We start from the raw sequence: 19,073 nt of genomic DNA on the forward strand, positions 1-19,073 counted from the left end.
GTGGACTATGGCACAAATGTTCTCAGTTCGTTCATTTTAATGGCCCTTGGATACAGAAAAAAACAGGATCTAGCTCAAAGACTACCTGCCCTGGCAATTTTTAGATGTTCCTGCTCTCTTGGTTCAGTTTCAGACTTGAAATAAAGTTTGTGGAAACAGCTCTAGAAAACCTGTTACCCTTAGAAGCACACATTAAAACATAAAAACCAAGCCCAGTCCAAAACAGAACCGCAAGTCAAATACATCCCACATCTTGTGGGCAATAAAATGAGAAAACTCAGAAATGTTTAGTAATAAATTTTGATTTTTACTTCAGTAACAATAACAGATGTCTAAGCTATAAAAAGTAATTCATTACTAAGATCATGTTTCAAAGAGAATTTCAGGACATCTGCAGATGAACCCATGGTTCAATGCTAAATGCATGTGAACTCTGGTGTTTAACATTGGTGATTGCAGACAAAGATTCTTCTATATGTGTATGGCAATTGTATATGACACTAAGATTAGCAAAGCAGGCTACCACTACTGCAAAGTGACCTCAGTTCTTCACGAAGAGCAAATGTACTGGTTGCTTGCTATAAAACCACTTTTTTGACTTCTGATTGTAAAGCACCAGCTCAAACCTTTCTTCTCCATTCATTTTCATTTATCTTGGTGAGGCAAAATTGCATCTTAGAAGCCCACATGTTATATTAAATCTTTCCCTATCCTGTGTAATTTCTCAATGCTGCCACAGTACCTACTATTACTTGCTACACTGAAACTCATGTTTTAAATTTGTAATTGAAACTCATGTTTTAAATTTGTAATTTAATGATAGAAAGGGACTGTGAATGTATCAGAGGGTCTGCTCCATTATAATTTTTCAAGCTTATTTCATTTTCCCTAACTATTATACTTTCATAGGATACATTATTTCTAAGCTGTTACTGTTGCATAGCAGCTTCAATTCATATGAACTTAATTTCAAGGGGTTTTTTTTTCCCCAACACTTTTTGTAGTTAATGTATCACATTATATTGTTGTGGACTTGGCAGTTGGACTTGATCTTGCATGCCTGTTCCAACCCAAAAGATTCCTTGAAAGCTTTCGGAAAAGTTTAGATGCTGCATTGTAGACCAATAGGAGGGACAAAAGGTTTTATACATACACTCCTCTGAACAACTTCAGAAAATTTAAAAAAAAGGAAAAACTAAAAGATACTTGAGAAGCTTGTATGGCAGAAGAGGATATTCACATAAAACCAGTATGCAGCATGAAAATTTATATTTTCATCCACTTATGCATAATGGTTTGTTTCCAAAACAAACAATTACTTTGGCTTACAGTAAAATAAACTATCATAATCTTCATTTTTGCATCTCAAATCTCTACACAGAAAAAAAAACCCTGCAAGTCAAACATCAACTACAAGGGATTTTTTAATCAGATCAAAAGTTAAATATTGCCAGATATTTAACTTATTGCCAAATAAGCTTTTTCACTTACAGAAATAAGTTGAGAAAAATACATAACAAGAAGACAAATAAGGAATTTTAGTAAAGCAGAGATGGGACTTCTTTAGCTGTTTAATTTGGAGTTGTGTTTTTGTGTTTGGTTGCTTTTTTTGGTAGTAGAGTAGTGGGTAGAGCTATGGTACTTTAGTCCAAGCGATACAGCTTCAGTTTTACCACCAAAAAAAAAAAAAAATTTAAAAGTCTGCAAGAATTATTAAAGCAAGCCCTGTGTCTAATAGTCAATTACTCAAACAACTGAACTTTTTACTTTTGGTAACATTATCTCCTGTATTTCTTTTGAACTTTCATAAATCCAAACCTTGAAGTGATTTAGTAGCAGAATTTTTAAGAACTTTCTAGAATTCAGGCTTTCACTCCTCAAAAAAATTACTGAAATATTCCTAAGGTAGGAAGAGACATGGCATATCATTCCTACACCTTTAAATGCCATTGGCATTTGCTCTCCACTGCATGTTTAACTTCCCCAGGACTATCTGGCATCTCTGCTTTGCCACAGTAGATACTTCCTTTGTTTTTATGCTGTTAACACCCAGTTGTGAAGTGTTCCTGAGTACCACCCAAGTGATTCAACAGCTTATTTATCTAAGATATACAGATGATATAATTTATTAGGATATGACAGATTTTAACAGAAAGTTCTGGCTCAATATCATCAAAACAGAAATGAAACCATGTCCTGTCCCAGGAAGTTTGCAGCAGTGTTCATCCACTTGCACAACACAAACAGTAAGACAAGGAAAGGTCAGCAGGGCTTTCCCATTCACATTATTAGTGGTGTAGGAGCAGCTCTAGGCAATGCCAAGACCCACAGCCCTATTCCCTAATGCTTGAACAGAGGAGTCCTTATTCCTTATAATCTAGATTTCTACTCTCAGGGTAAAAAACAAAAACAAACAAACCAACCCCAAACACTTTCCTCGAGAAAAACCCCAGACACAGAAGAGTTAGTCACTTACCACCTAAAATATCTTTTTACAGTTTTTAGTGAGTTCTAACCATCAACTGTTCATCAACAGTATCAAAATTTGAGAGCTGAAGCCCTACCCCTCTGATAAGTAAAACTCAAAAGATTAACTTAGACCTAAGCTGATTATGCTACAACTATGGAAGTTTCCCACACAGCATCTCTGCTGCTCAGAGACAATGCATTTGTTTATTTCAGATTGCTAAGAACACAGTTTAGATTTTTAAAAGCCTGAAAAGCCCTTCCTATGGATACCAGGCTCAGGGCTGAGCAGTTTCTAGGTGACAGTCAAACAGTTCACTTAAGTCCTTCCCCCAGGCTCCCCAGGGCTGCCCCACTAAGCAAATCTCAGCAGAGGCAGCTCCTTCCAGTTGTAACTCATCCACAAAAGAGGCAGGACTTTCCAAAGGGTGACTCCATGAGAGACTTGGGACAAGCAGTAGTTTCTGTCACGGAGGACAGAACAGCTCTGCTCCTGGCAGAGGAACTGTCACAGAACACAGACTCTTGAAAGTGCCTCCAGCTTGTCCAGGAGCTTGGTGAGCTCCACCTACACAAATATTTGCAATAACGGTTGCAGCTGCAATTAAAAAATAGAAGAGGGCAGGGTATGAAAAAGCTTTTCCAATCAGTTTTACATTGCAGTAACACAGTTTTGAAATTATTCTAGTAAACACATGGATGATTAGAATGCTAAAAGTAATTCTATCAATCATTAGCTGTCCAGAAAGGAACACTCTAACCATGATATTTTAACCTGGGGTCTCAAATGTTTATTGGGTAGCATGTGATATGGAAATTACAGAATACAGGGTAACAAATCAGCTCCTAGGAACTGTTGTGTGTATTCAACAGATTTGTCCAAGAGGCAGGAAAGCAGACCAAAAAACCAGGAGCTATACAACAAGGTCTTAATTCCGGCATTGTAATTTAATGGCATTGAGTCTCAACAGCTGCACACTATTTCTTTTCAATAATTTCTCAAATTAATTCCATGATCACCTAAAGGGAGGCAAGCTGCATCAGAGGAAGTTCAGATGGGACATTAAGGAAAGCTTCTTCACTGAGGGGGTGTCTGGTCACTGGAACAGGCTCCTCAGGGATGTGGTCATGGCACCAAACCTGACAGAGCTCAAGAAGCATCTGGACAACCCTCTTAAGTCATATGATTCAATGATAGGGAGTCCTGCAAGGAGCAGAGAGCTGACCTTTAAGATGTGTGTGGATCCTTTCCACCTTGAGACATTCTATGATCCTAAATAATAAAACTGCAGTTATGTAGTCAAGCAGTAAACTGAACTTTAAAAAGAACTAGAGGACTGTATGTCTATAGTTCAAGTGCCTAAAGAGTTAAAAAAAAAACCCAACAACTTTCCCTCCCCAAAACCTAGAATTCTCCTTTAACAAGTATTTTAGAGTTCTTCTCTAAGTCAGGAAGTGAAATAAGCAACATCTGACATTAACCTAATATAACAGACCACATAAAACTGAATATGAACCTCCAGTCACCTGTCCCAACAAGCACAGCTTTTCAGGTCAAACGTCCTTCTGATGAGAAAAGTTTACATATTTTGCTGCCATGTTTAAAAGTGGCTTTTCAAAAAGTCAAAACAACCCTTATATTAATGCCTTTGATTTGAAGGCTCATTGGACAAACAGAATTAAACAATTCATGTTGTCCTGAAATTTATTTACAGGTAAAGAAAAATAGCAGCTTTACCTTCATAAACAAATCAGCATGGCTGAAGTCTCCAGCAGAGCACAGTTTACTAAATTAGCCTTTAAACCAAATTCACTTATTTTTAAACTACTCTATTAACTGTTGCAGTAGGACTACTACATGTAAATGAAAGATATTTTGGAAGAGCTTGACACTGAATTCCACTTGATTACAGTAAAAAAATCTTGTCACTGATCATTTGGAGATTACTATGATCTTCATTCAGGGTTTAACTTATTTTACATCTACTGTGGGGAAAAAGGATACCACATTATGTTTCCTCACCATAGGCAGATTATTTACATTGATAATACATACTATTAAACTTTAAAGAACACAGCATTGCATAAAAGCTTCCAACACCTCAATCTATTCCTGTGTTATTGCAGTGAGGCACATTAAACAAGCCCCAAGACAAAATACAGGAAATAAGTACAAGACAGCTCAGTTTAGCCTAAAACAGGTCAGCTGTTCCTCTTTTTTCCTTTAGACACCACCATTAATGCAAAATAAATGCATGCTGGTAGAATTATCAGTATCATGATCAGAATTTCTACTACATTATCTTGAGTGTCAAAATCACAACAAGTACTTAGCCTCCATGTACTAAGAGCCATTTACACAAATCCACTTTCACATGAATGAGAAATCAATTCAAGAGGCTCTGCTGAATTTACAGACAAACCTACAATATATTCAGAGCAACATTATCAAAGAAGATTGTTTTTAACTTGTGGCACAAATGGGAAGTACAAGTGGTTTCAGTTGTTAGGTGATTTTTCTTAACATATTTACATTCTATAACATCACTGTGGCAGATCATTCTTTTACACTGATATTCCCACACTACCCTGCTGTTGGTATCTGGTGGGCTTTGCACTGAAAGCTTTAAGTAGTATTTGTAATGTCACCAATTTCTGTGTTGGTTACAGAGGTTTCCTCAAACAAACAAACCAACCCTTCTGAAAGCAGCCATTAAAAGCTACACAGTTATAAAATCTATTTTCTTGTTTAATAGAGGAAACATTTAGCACTGAGCAAAATAAAACAGAACCTAGCTTTATATTTCTTGCAGCATGTTTGACTTCATACAAACTTTCCCACCAGTCAAAATCAAACAGAATTCTGTAAACACATGGAATAGGGCCTTACTCAAATACAGTATCTCTTCTGTATGAGACCCTTCACTTCAAACCTTTTTTAGGCACATGGGTATGGAGACAACAAATTTTCCTGCTCTTTTTAGGTTTAACACGTATTAAGGGATTTGCACAAAAAGACTCACATTGTTACTGGAGAAGTTTTACAGATTCTTCACAAGAGGAAGCAAAACATTTAAAGATGTGTCAGCCAGACAAATGTTACTTTCATAAAGGCTATACAAGCCACAACAAAGAGTTCTCAAAATTAATAAGAAAATGGCAGGTATGCATTTGCTTTCACTTTGTAAATGTAATACTGAAGGTGTTTTCATATTTATTAAAATTAGAATAAATGCAAAACCTGTTAATCCACCCACAATACCAGTGCAATATCAGTACTAGAACACAGACTTCACAACATGCTAATCAGTTTGTTCAAAACATCTCCCCATCATCACTACAGGGGAACAATTCTAAATTGCATGGAAGGATTTTTAAATCTTCAAGCATGCAGACAAGTTCAAGCTGCACGTAAGAGATAACACTAAAATGAGAGTGAATAATTATCAGAGATTATATGTGAAAGCAGAAGACAATTATCAAGATCTTTTTCAGAACAACTGATACTATGGAAAAATAATTCCATACAAGTTAAGTTAGCATAATGAAAAAGAACAGCTAATACAAGAAAAATAGGGCAATCACTGAAATGCTACTCATCCTTCAGTGCCTGTGCTAATGGACAGTTGAAACATCATAAGCAAAAGAAACACCACCTGGATAAGATGGGCATGCACATTCTGCAACCATTTGGGTTAGTCTGTACCACATCAAGGACCAGCTGAGTTAGAATCTTTATCTTGGCACCAGTCATGCAAGACTCAGACACAGACATGCTCTGCCCCAAGGGATGCAGCACCCACGTGTCACACTGTCTTTTCAGCACAGTCCCAGAGCTGGGAGCCTATGCTGAGAACCTGGGTCAGGTCTAAAACACAGTAGAGCTCAGCAAGCTCTTAGCTCCTGTCTTCCCAAAGCAAAGTTACTGCTGGAAACAGTGAAACCAAGTTTATGCAGCACTACCCCAAACTAAAAAAGACTTACTGATCCTAAAAGAAATACTGAATTAAGACAAATACTTTACCACAGCTGCACACAAAGAACTACTTCATAGAACTACCCATTTTCACTCAGCATGACCATCCTGTTAAACTTCTCTGTCCGAGAGAGATCGGGAGATGATGGGCTGGAAAAGGAAGCCAAAGTAGGGAAAAAGAAGACTTCAATTCTAGACTAATGAACTTTTTCGTCTTCTGTACAGGGCAAGCTATGCACCCAAATTTAGTGAAAGACACAAATTACTTATTCACATCATACACAATCGGAATAAGCCAAATTTATCAGATAATGATAACGTGGTTCAAAACTTATATTGGCAGTACAGTGCTTTGGTACCTCAAACAGTGGCACACTACATGCCAGAGGTTTTTTCTCCTGTAAGCTGAAGGTCATACACTTTCAAACCCAGTATTTAGGAATGAGTCTCATATGTATTTTAGCTTCAGGAACTGCAATTTTACAGGCAACAGAACTCTTGAAATTATCACTCAGAAATAGCTGTACTATGAAAGTCATCTTTATATTAAAAGACTAAAAAAGTCAAACTTTGTTTTTTCTATGTCATTCTGACAGATGCACATTGCTGACTACTATAAGCTTTCAAAACTTTCCTATCATTAATCTAGGTTTGGCAGAAAAACCAAACCAAGCGTTTTAATATTCTCTGCAACTACTACACAAAAGAACTTCATAAAGTTATCCTTGACTGCTTATAAAATTTAGGCAAATTAACTGGCAAATGAAGTTTAATAAAGCATCTGTAAATACTTAAGTCATGAAAGTTTAATGTTTTCTTATTGGCTAGGATGTGCTTCTTTCCATGTTTGTCCTTCAACCCAGCCACACCACCCCATTTGGGCAAAGAACGTTCTCTTGACACAAGTTTAATGAGCCCTGCAGCTCAAGTGGCAGCAGTAAACAGAAAGGTGAGATCCAAGCTTTATGGAAGAAGTATAGTAAGGTATAATTGCAGAGGAAAACTGCTATTTCATCTACAACATTAAGCATTTGAGAAGTGAGCTGTAACTCTGGTACCCACCAGCAATGTGCATATGATTTACCTATGTCAAGGACATATCCAAATGTCCTAAATTCTCAGGTTTCCTTGTGATTGCTGTGTAATACTGTAGCTTAACATCTTCTTAACTTAAGGGTTGGCACACTGTTATCAAGTGCTCATAGCTCTTCACTGATGATTCTATTACTGTTCTGTACCTACAAGCAGCCTGCATATGACTTGGTGTGTCTGGGAATCACAAGAGATATCCTTAGTTTTATTATCATACATTCTCAGTGAACATTAGGCCTCAAGAAACACCCACTGAATAATTACAAGCATATTAATGGCATCTTCCAAAGCATCTGGACTTCTGTTAAGGCTTCCTCTTTTCTCTCTCCAGACTCTGAAGCACTATATTTGAAGTTTCACTGTTTGCACTATCACACTTCAAATAGTATTTATATAGAACACAGTACAGACACATTGTATTTGTCTCAGCTAAAAAGGCAAACAGACTATATCTAACATGTCATTACAAGAAAATAAAAACAGTCTTTTTTTTCTTCTATTGAGAGAGCAGGAATTTAATCAATTTGTATTCCAATTTAAATACCCACATGCTATCCACTGCTACTGAGTCTTTTGTCTGGTAAGTTACAGACAGTTAGAAAGAAAAAATATTGCATGAACTACTTGTTTCAACAGATCAAAATACTTTGTACTCCTTGGCCTAAAATATTATGGAAAACAAAGAAATATTCTACAAACAAAGAAACCCAAGTGTTTACCAGTTAGTAGTATCTTCTTGCAGTCTTAACAGAGAACTCCCTTCTTCAGATTATTGATGCAGCAGCTCGTCCTCACAATCTGAAAGAACAGAACCCCATTAAACATAAACAATACATGGTATTTCAATCACATAAACCAGTGCCAGGGGTAAATCAAAGTTAATCCTGCAGTGCCAAGGAACCTACATAATCCTTTAGGAATGCAAATGAGACATGCTGATTTCAAAAACACTCCGTGATTTTATGGAAGTGACATTACAATCGAACAGAGAAGCATCCTTCCAAACTCTTCTGTGAATCAGTAAGGCTATTAGCTAGCCATGATCACAAGCATCAGAAATAGAGCATTGCATCTCAGCATTACCGAGTTAAGTTACATATAGTTACAGCACAAAAAATAGAGCATTACATCTCTGCATTACGGAGCCGAGTTACACATAATTGCAGCAGAAAAAAGTAGGTCTCAGTTCAAGCTTTATTTACAGTGCCACATATACTGCACACAGGGAAAAGTACTTCATTGCTACAGTTTTCATCAGTTAAAGAAAATGCCACCAGTCAGAGTTTTTACCTACCTGAACTACTCTAGGATTACTAGGATTTTCTGCTTCAAAGCTAAGTTTCTGGTTTAGAAAAACCAGTATCTGTATGCTCAGACAAAACAGTATTTCCTATGGAAATGAGATTCCATTGCAGCACTGAGATTCCATTGCAAGCACTTGGAGGGTATTTCTCCTCACTTAGAGTATATTTATATAGCAAGCAGCCTACCCTTTTTAGTACAGTAACTGGATGATGAACTCCCCAGAACTGGTACCTTTCTGTTGTGGTGAAAGGTTCATAAGTCTTTTCCCTTTGGGGTTTTGTAGGTTGCTTCTCTTTCAAGGATTTCAGCTAATTTAAATACTTGAGTGTTGTCACTTTAACTGTCTCCAGTAAAACCACTGCTGCTCCTGCTTCAGGTATTCTTGGCACCAGAATCCTTCTTTTTAGTATCTCACATCTCAAAGTTTCTTTTAAAGAGTGATCTTCCCATTTTGTCCTCCAATTCTCTTTCTGTTTCTTAAAGCAAAGTCAAGCATATTCTGTAACACGTCTGTTTTTAGCACAAATTTGGTTTAGAAATATAAAATCCCTGTCATGTCATTTCAAATCCAGCTGAAGAGGCGTGAAATATTCAGTGTTAATTTGTATTTAATCAGCTATCAGCAGTTCCTCTTACATCAGGTAACCCTGATTAATGGGCATTTAACAAAAATACATTGCTTTGCAGTTAAATTTCTAATCACAAACACTATAACATTACTGAATTGTCCCGGCTTGGGAAGGGTGGAGGGAAGAGGAAGCATTATAAAGTATTGAGGCTGGGGAATGATTTTAGTCACAGTGAAAACTATCATCAAAAGATGCCACCCATTGCCTCCTGCCCTCTCTGCAAAGGAAAATCTTGCAACCTGAGGAGCACAGCTAGGAGAAAAAGAGGCAAGGACTCTAAGATACTAGACCAAATATAATGGTCAAATAAAACCAATGCATCGTATTCACAGGGATTCCTATTCAAGGAATCCTATTGCTACATTGAAGCAATAATTGCAACAGACAGTTGAAAAGCAAAACAAAAGAAAAATAATTTTAACTAATGATAACTTTTGCCAATTTGTGTCAAGGCAGTATCTAAGACAAGCAACTGCCTGTCAAGTTAATGTGTTAGTGTTTTGTTTTTTTTTTCCTACAAATGTTATAAGAAGCACTATTTCTCTTTCTTGCAGAAGAGGAAATCTAAAAAACACCCAAAACACATTCACTCCATTTATGCGTAGGCTTTGTTTAAACAATTGTTCCACCACCCTGTTCAGTCCCTTTCATTCATGGACTTCTTGCCAGACAACTGTATAGGTTAACAATTATCTTATAAACTGAATGGAAGCCATAAGATCCTTTCATTCATGCTGCTTGGCAAGAGCTGAGAAGAGCAGTTCTATCACTGCTACAGTCCATAAGAGGATTGAAAGTCTTGCTGCTTGAGTGACCATTTAAGAAACTCAACAAGTTCCTTCAATACACTCAATCAAAAACACTTCCTTCTACCCTGCTACACTGCAGTATGAAAAGCTTCTTTCTCAGTACCAAAAATGGATTTTTTTTCAAGCATGATTGATCATTTCATTAAACAGAAATATTGTTATATTTCTGCTGTTCCACTGTCAGGACACATAGCATCACGTTGACAAATTCAAATTATTAAATCTCCTTGCAACCACTGAAATCACAAGCAGGATTTTGGTTTACTGAAAGGAATATCTAAGCTCACTGAAGACTCTTCTGCCCTCTCCAGTCCTGTGCTGCTGCAATTCCTGGCTGCTCAGCATTTCCTGTACTGTAGTTTCTTCTCCCTCACAACCCATTCCTGCAGACTGGCTTCAGGTGAAAAAGGGAAGCCAGTGCCAGCAGCAATAGCTGTGGGGCAATTCTGGATGGGAGAATCTCACCTGGGAGTGGATTGAAGAGATGATGGAAAAATCCAGAAAAGCACTGGAAGCACATCATCTGCCAGCATGGGGCAAAGAATTAAGCCTGGTGTGATAGGAGGAACTGGAGAGGAAGGAGGCTGCTGCACAGGAGCACTGGGCAGCACTGCACACAGAAAGGACAGGGTGCAGAAGTGGGAGCATATGCAGAAAAAGCTGCAGATAATGTGGCCCCTTTGGAAGATCTCTACAGCCCTCAAGGCAACAATTCCTTATATATAATCTAGATAAATCCCATTCAGTTAATAAAACCTGTCAAGAGATTTTTTTTTTTTCTTTTTAAATAACAGATCCCCAAACTGTAATCCATGGTCTAAATAGCAGAGCTGAGAAAAATCAAGCTAGCTGCCATCTTAGTTTACAGACAAGATTTGGTCACAAACTTTTTTTTTTTTAATTCAATAGAGCTTTGTGGAGTAAATTAACACTGTTTCTTTGGCAGGCTAATGAGAATAGCAGGTGAACAACAAAAGAGTAAACTCATTCCCAGGAGATATCCTTGCCTGCCCTCCACACACTGTGTTGGCATAGCTTTGTAGGATGACGAATTCAAAAGAAGGAAGAAGACAATAAACCTACTTGTTCCTGCTAAATTAGGGACACTTCACCTCTTGATGTAAGCGACCATCCCTTTACTTCACTAGTTTTGCCACTTAAGGGGAAGGCAGAATTAGCACAGCACCTGATTAAATCTTGTTCTCCATACAAAATTCATGCTCAAGAAAACTATTAACCATGAAGATGCAAAAAGCCTTCTGTGAATCGCACAGTGTTTGCTTTTCCCTAGAGTACATGTTTCAACAGGCAGAAGCACAGCTAGTGCTTCTCAAGCCTCCAAGTTTCACACTCATTTGAGCTGAGAAATTTATTAATGGCTATGTCCTCGGGAGCAAAGGGTAAAGCCACTAACACAGGACTTAGTTAGCTTTACTGAGGGATTCAGGGTACTCCATTCAAGACAGTTTGCTGAAATACTGCGGCAAAACACGCAGTTATTGTCAGATACAGCAGTGTCTAAACAGAGCTTCAAGTTAAATAATTTTGCAGTCTTTGCCACCATTAAAGCAAGACAGCTCAGAAAAGGCCTGTGTCAGAGCTGGCTGCATGTCTCCACAAGCAGGTAACAGGAATGACTCAGGGCTGAGATGCAGAGGGAAACAGATGTAGAGGTCAGTCTGTCCTTGAATTCCACCCAAACCTTCAACTGCCCACACTCCAGTTCTCTGCCTTGCTCCAGTCACACACTGGCATCCCAAGGGCACTATTGAAGAGACCATCCTGGGCAGGCCTGAGATGCCATTTCATTTTCTCTTTCTTTGGTAACCTACACAGCATCTTCAAAAGCCCAGAAAAATGTAGATTTCACAACTTAACATACAGGCTATTTCAACTCAAAAGCTTTGTCTGAATTCCATTTAGGAGTAACTCCACCTAGCCTGTATACCTAACACTGTTGTACAGATATGAATCACATTTAAAAATCACACTGCACACATCATCTTTGCCTATGCTTGATTTTGCTTAGTCCAAAACATAGAAAGCACAGGAGAGACAGTAATATGGATTTAAGGCAATGTATCCTCCCTAACACAGATCACAACAGACTGCTAGACACAGCAGCCCATCCTAAGAAATATCTGAAATGCATAGTATACAAAATGAGCTGAAGAAAAAATAAGCCATAAAGATCCATAAAGATAACTAAGTGTTAGAAAGTTTATGGTAGCTTACAAACAATTCTGGTGTCAGACTAAGACAGCACACACATTGCACAGTCAAAATAACCCCTGCAGAGCTTCTGGCAGGCTACTCTTTCATAGTAAATAGCTATGCAAAGAGGCAGAAAGCAACACAACCAGTGTCCTACAAAAACAGGAAAACAAAAATACTAGAATTCACTAATAGGTCCACAGCAAGAAAACTTGAGAATTTTATACCCCACTAAAATGATACAGACTACTTTCCCCCCTTATGAACACATCTTGCCAAAACTTCAATTTTCGGTTGAAAGAGGAAATTCTCCCATGATTTGAAGAATTGGTACTCTGAGAACTATTCAAAAAACCCCAGTTATTTACTTCTGCACAGGTGAGAAAGTAAGCTGTCATTCCTTTATTTCCAGGACAGAATTGAAACAAAGTGTTTAAGATCAAATAATTACACTAAAACTCAATAGTTTGAGCTTCAACTGTACATCATGTAGTTAATAAAACTGATGCAAAGACACAAGCCAAAGTCAAAACTACTTGCCTCCAGAAGCCTGTAGCCCTGCTTCCACATAATACTGGAGCACTCTAGCAACACCCTGACTATTTTCAACACCAAAAGAATTCCTTTTCTTTCATTCATCAGAACAGCATGAGTTACAGGACTTAAGCATATTAGTCTTTACAGGTTTGAGCTGCAAAACCACCAACTATGGTTAAAAATATATCTCTAGTATTTATTCATGTACTAGAAGCTAATTTTGTCAGTAAATTAGGATCATCCAGTTAACTAAGAGTTGCAAAGACAGGAATGGAAGACATACATAACCTTCCCTTGTCCCACAGCAAACATTTGGCAGAGGTTTAAAGTATTATCAGCCCAACATAATGTATTCTCTGAAGTGTAATTTACCAAACAGTACACTGAACAGCTTTTCCTCCAATAATTACTCCAAAGTCATACAAAGGATTTCCAATTGCGAACACTTTCTCCTGTCAGTGCCATCTTTCAAACACTGGACTTGGAGCTTTCAAACACTGGACTTGGTATTTCAAGCTCAGTACTGTGGTACAGTTTATCAACTTCCCTCAAAAATACAGGTTTTCAAAATAACTAAGTATTACAGAAGGACTGAATTTTAGTAGATGACTATCCTTGTCACTTTTTGTTTTATTATTTATTAATTACAACTGGAAATAGTGTATGCTCCAATTCCAGTAGACTTTGCTCACACTGCAGAAGTTCTGACTCCCACCAGGCTATATCTGACCTTCAAGCCCTAATTCATCCAGCTTCTTGGAGCTCAGGAACCTTTATCTGCATTTGCTACAAATGCAGCATTAAGAAGAAAGCAGCTCTTGTGCAAAAAAACAACTAAACTGAAACTGCTAAATACTTATTTCATTTAGCCATACAATAAGCATATGCCTCTTTCAAAGACAAATGTGGAAGCAGCAAATATGCCAATCATTTGAATACTCTTATATTAGACAGGATTAAAGTTTAACTGTGAGCAGAGAAGAATCTATTTAATGGCAGACTTGAAATAACACGTTGAATATTTTCTCCAGTTCCCTTTTGAAATTGAACTACTCTTCTGAGAGTGACTCAAGTCCTTAGAGTGACTCAACTCAGAGATGAAGAGGAAGGACACAGATGACATGTTCTCCAGATTAGTAATGGAGCAGGTTTCCATAGGAGGGTGAAAAGGGCAAGTACGTACAGACAGACTGAGACAGTACTCATCTTTTCCTATTTCTAATGAGAGGATGTTCTTGATAAATACAAAGGAGGACAATTAATTTCATATCATGTAACTTATAGAAACTTGGTCAGAAGTGCAGAGTCCTTGCAGAAAGTCTGATAATTCTTATAATGAATGTCAGGAGCAGAAACGTTTTTGCCATACAGAGAAACAGGCACAAAGCACAACCTGGAATATTCCTTCACTCTCAAGTACAGATACCACGAATTTTTTTACCTCAGATCTCAGATAGTGTATGTTTTCTCCTTGGATACGCAACACCCAAACAAGGCACTGAATGACATTACAGAAACCAGGAATTAACACGTGGACTGATTGCAAGATCAGTCTTATTTCTTTTACTACCTACAGAGGCACAATGTAAGATCCTCATGTGAGCAGAGCCAGTGGACCAGTTCTGCTTTCTAAGAGTTTTAACTGTTACAGTTAGGAGCAAGCGACACAAACTCTTCAAGACTTGCAATTATAGGATAAAAGCTGCATATCTGCAAGATCAGTTTAATTAAGATCTCCCTTAGACAGAGATCTGTCCTAGGCAAAGACTAAACACAAAAGACTTTCCCACTCTGTAAAAATTCCTTATCACCAGGCTCTGTTGTGCTTAGTCTTTCCTGGATACACACCTGAAGCCCCTATTCATAACACATCCCAGCTTCAGTGTCCTTCATATTCTTATTTAGAAAGTGTCCCAGCTTCAGGTGGGAGGGAGGCACGAGTCTGCTCCTCAGGTAGACACACAATCAATTCCTGACTCCTTAAATAGAGCATAGAGTCAGGTGTCCCTTCTACCCATCACTATGCCAACAAGTCCGTAATTTAAAAATTCTGAAGAGAGAAGACAGCCTAGGAAAGATGCTACGAAGCCCTTGCTCTGGGTAGTTGGTCAATATATCCTTTTTTCCCCCCGCTATTTTATAATCAGCTGGATTTAGACAAGCTTGTTATCTAGTCCACAGAGAGGCAGGCATTAGTTCCAGCTCTTAGTGATGTTTACAATACCTAACTTTATCTGATGAGTAAATAGTTTAAGCTCCTAGCTTAAGCAGTCTGAATGATCTTTTTAGGATCCAGTATTTGTTAAAAAAAAAATTGCATAGCTTATGTTTGAGACCTTGAGTAGAAAGTCTCACCCTGAGAAGGTTGTCTGCCGACTCTCAGCTTTTACATCCGCTTCCCACTACCAAGACATTAAAGGCAACTGGACTCCTATTTCTGCACAGGAAATCTGATGAATTTTCAAGCCATTCTTTCACTCTCACATCCTCTCATTTAAATATGCACTGAGATAGCACAAGATCTTTGTTCAAAGGATACTTGTAGATGCCATCATCTCCACAGGCATTTTTCCTACATTTAATGTACAATGCAAGTTACAACCTCAGTCAAAACAGGAGCATAACAATTTTTTTTCTATATTACCCTGTATTTGGAGTAACAAAGGAAGCATTTAAGAACAAGTCTTACATTTTTCTGCTTAAGCAAAATTACAGACTCCAATGTTCAAATATTCACACACATGCTCTAGAGATTGCAGCAAGGCAGTTAGCTCATGCTTTGAAATCAAACTTTACCCTGGAACAGAAGTCAAACAATAATAATAACAAAACACCAAAAAAAAAAAAAACTCAAAAAAAAAAAATAAAAACTAATTTTTTATTTAGAGATGTGTCACACTACAAAGCTGTTTTGCTCTTCTGAGGCTAGAAAGACTTACTTAAGAGTAACAAATTCTAAAGAACCACTTTCCATGAAGAAATACAGCCACAAAACCCAACTTAAATATACACATGAAGAAAAGGAACTGCATTACACAAAACTGTGGAATCAGGGCCAGCATAATTCTGGTAGACACAAAGTTGGTGCATTTAAGTAAAACTCCAACAACAAACACACATAGGTACCAGCTTCCCTTCATCCCTATTACCACTAATTTCAAGCACATGCTGGTACATTCAACAAGAGTATCATCAGTACAAGCACTTCAAGCATCCTGAAAAAAGTCCTAGGACCACCAACTTCAAGAGTATCACTGAAAACCAGGGATAAATTGTACTAGTATATGTAACCAGGCTTGAAATTACTGTGCCTGGCTTTTAGTCTCCAAATTTGGATCAGGGACTCCATCAAACCATGTGATAAGAGAGCTGCTCTACAGGCAGAGCTGCTCCTCCATGAGAAACCCACAGGGTCCTTCACTGCACCGTTCAACCACAGCACGGGCAGTGCCACACACGAGGTTAATGTTCAACCAAACAAGGGCAGAGGCTCCTGAGCTCCTCAGAAAGGTGGTTTTGGGAAGAGTGTGACAGGAACTGTGTGCCGGAAGCCCAGCACAAGCTCCAGCTTGGAGAGAGTACAAAGGGAAGAGCATGCACGTGCACCATCGATGTGTAACTTCCAGCAAGGAGCTGGATCCATCACGTGGTGCTGCAGTACTCACCTGTCCACGGACTATGATTCAGTGCCTACAGGGTGTGTTGGATTTAGTACAGATACAAAAATTAATTGCACACCAGATATGCGTCTGGCTGCTGACAAAAGAAGGCTACACACATGCACAATTAGGAGCACTCAGAAAAGTTAAATCATCTGCTCTAACAGGACTGACTGAGCCTTGTTGACCTCGCTCAGTGCAACTACAGAAAGCTCCAATATCTCTCTCAGAAGGAGTCTCAGAGTAAGTAAAGCTAGTTAACTTTCACAATGTTTAGTTTGAGGGTCACCATACCCAGTGTGGGCTAAAACAAACATTACCTACTATGGAATTATTTGTATTGCCATTCATGAACTCACACAATTTATCAGGGACATCTCATGTGGCAAAGACACTGCCAAAGAACTGGGTGATTTATGGGTGCTCTTATAGCAGAAATCTCTTACAGAAGGACCTTTCCAACAACAGACATTTTCCAGCAATCTCTGAATACTGGAATGTGAGAAAAACAAGACAGAGGAAGTAAGAAGACTTACATAACGATAAATCTTGTTAATAAAGATATGTTGTCACTGTGGCTGAACTAGAAAAATTTCTTTTGCCTAATGGTATTGTCATAAGCACCAAAGAAAGCTCACTAACAAAAAGAAGGCTAACTTCACAAAGAGCAGTGCAAAACCCCTTTGGATGAACAAGAGGCTTCCAGTAGCATTCTTGTCTTTAAATAAAAAATAATCTGGCTTTCAATAATTTAGTAAAAAGACAAATATTAACTTATTCATTGTCATACCACTCAAATCTATAAATGGATGTTGGCCTTCTCAACCTCCATCTCATTTTTGTGCAAATTTTTATTTTCTTAAAAATACAAGTATCAGCAAAAATAGTATTAAAAGCAAAGCCACCAACAATGACTAAGATCTTCTAGATCTGAAAGTATGAAAAGGTTTCACTTGGATGTACTTTCAGTTAATGTATCACTGCAGAGAAACTAAAGAAGCCCCATATCCTATTACTAACTTTGCTTCTATTGTATAAACATGTTTTATGAGGAGTCATTCAGCTACAGAAACTCAGTGCAGTTGCTGCAGTAACTAGAGAAACATGCATTTGATCCCTGTTTACTATGACTTCCTATTTGCTTCCAGGTAATTAACACTGACATACCTCAGTTCCTTATCTTATCTTACCTTCCTTCAGGATAAGGCCAAACATTCAACACTAAGAAGAGAAGGACTTTAGCCAGGTGTGTTGTCTTTGAATTCTGCTGGTATGGGCAGCAATGTAAGCCAAAAGTGTAGAAGAGGCTGTTCAGCGACTCTCCAGGCATTCAGTGAGGATACTCTACATGAAGCACACATGCAGAATACCTCCAAAATCTCTGTGCTACATCACATTACACACAGAAGTTGCTGAAGCAGTACAGACTCCAATAATCAGATACTGCATTCCTATCCAGCAAAGATATTATTAAACTCTCATCCATCAGTCTGAAAAATAATGGAAGTTACTGTTTTACTGCTGAAAACTTGAGCTTCCTAAGCCTTTAAGTTAAGGCCCTACAGACAGTAAGAAGTTAACTAATCATTTGAGACAGCCCGGTCTAATCCTGGACATAAACAGTAACTTCACTTCAAATATGCATGCTATAGTTCAAAAAAATCTTTTATTAAGACTATTTTTAATTATAAAATCATTCAAGTGTTCCAAACTGCTGATCAAATTATCCTAAGATAACAAAAATAATTAAAAAAAAAAGAAAATATGCACATGTCAAACAATGTGCTTGAGAAGAAAAAAGTTTCCTCCAGACCAATGAACTGGCTACTGCTGGATTATCAGAGAGGAATGCCCTAAGATGTCCTGTAGTTAGAACACATTTCTTAAAAAACAACATTGAACCTACATGGGACAATTTCCTAAGATGAAAAATGAGCATAAATGTACGATTTGCATTTTAGTATGTGTATTTAATTTACAGAATAAGCTGCTCCTGTGGAAGAAGCCTTCGAGCAAAAGAAATTTTGCTCAGACCATTAACAAGATGCACAAATTTTGTCCTCTCTCACACAACAAGAGTCTATAACAAGTCTATAGAACAAGTGAAGAAGAAACCACACCTGGAAATTAAAAACGAGCTTTTTGTTTTGCTCGTCAGCCAGACTATCCTCCATGATCATGAACAGCATGCTTATGACTAGACAGAGAAGTCATTAAGCAGTTCATGAGCTCATGAAAGATGTTCTCAAGAGCCAGGCAAGGAAACAATGATATTTCAGAAAGGTGGCATCTCTGACTCTGGTTCTGTGTCACATTCCTAACAGATAGCAGAGGGCATGAGCAGCTACACTTCCTCAGCCTAGCTTGAAACCAGCAAATACAACAT

The 19,073-nt window shown here is 37.9% G+C and overlaps 1 protein-coding gene across 9 annotated transcripts in view; it reads right to left on the reverse strand.

Annotated features, from left to right (window-relative positions):
- The window catches only part of CYRIB (CYFIP related Rac1 interactor B), a 95,700-nt gene that overhangs the window by 33,159 nt on the left and 43,468 nt on the right, over positions 1-19,073 (reverse strand). For all 9 annotated transcript variants that reach the window (XM_085572576.1, XM_085572573.1, XM_085572575.1 and 6 more), the window contains exon 2: positions 8,254-8,332. The gene's annotated coding sequence lies outside the window, so the exon portion shown is untranslated. The remainder of the gene's footprint in view (positions 1-8,253; positions 8,333-19,073) is intronic.

The sequence above is a fragment of the Lonchura striata genome, chromosome 2 (genome assembly GCF_050655825.1).
Source record: "Lonchura striata isolate lonStrDom1 chromosome 2, ASM5065582v1, whole genome shotgun sequence".
Lineage (NCBI taxonomy): Eukaryota > Metazoa > Chordata > Aves > Passeriformes > Estrildidae > Lonchura > Lonchura striata.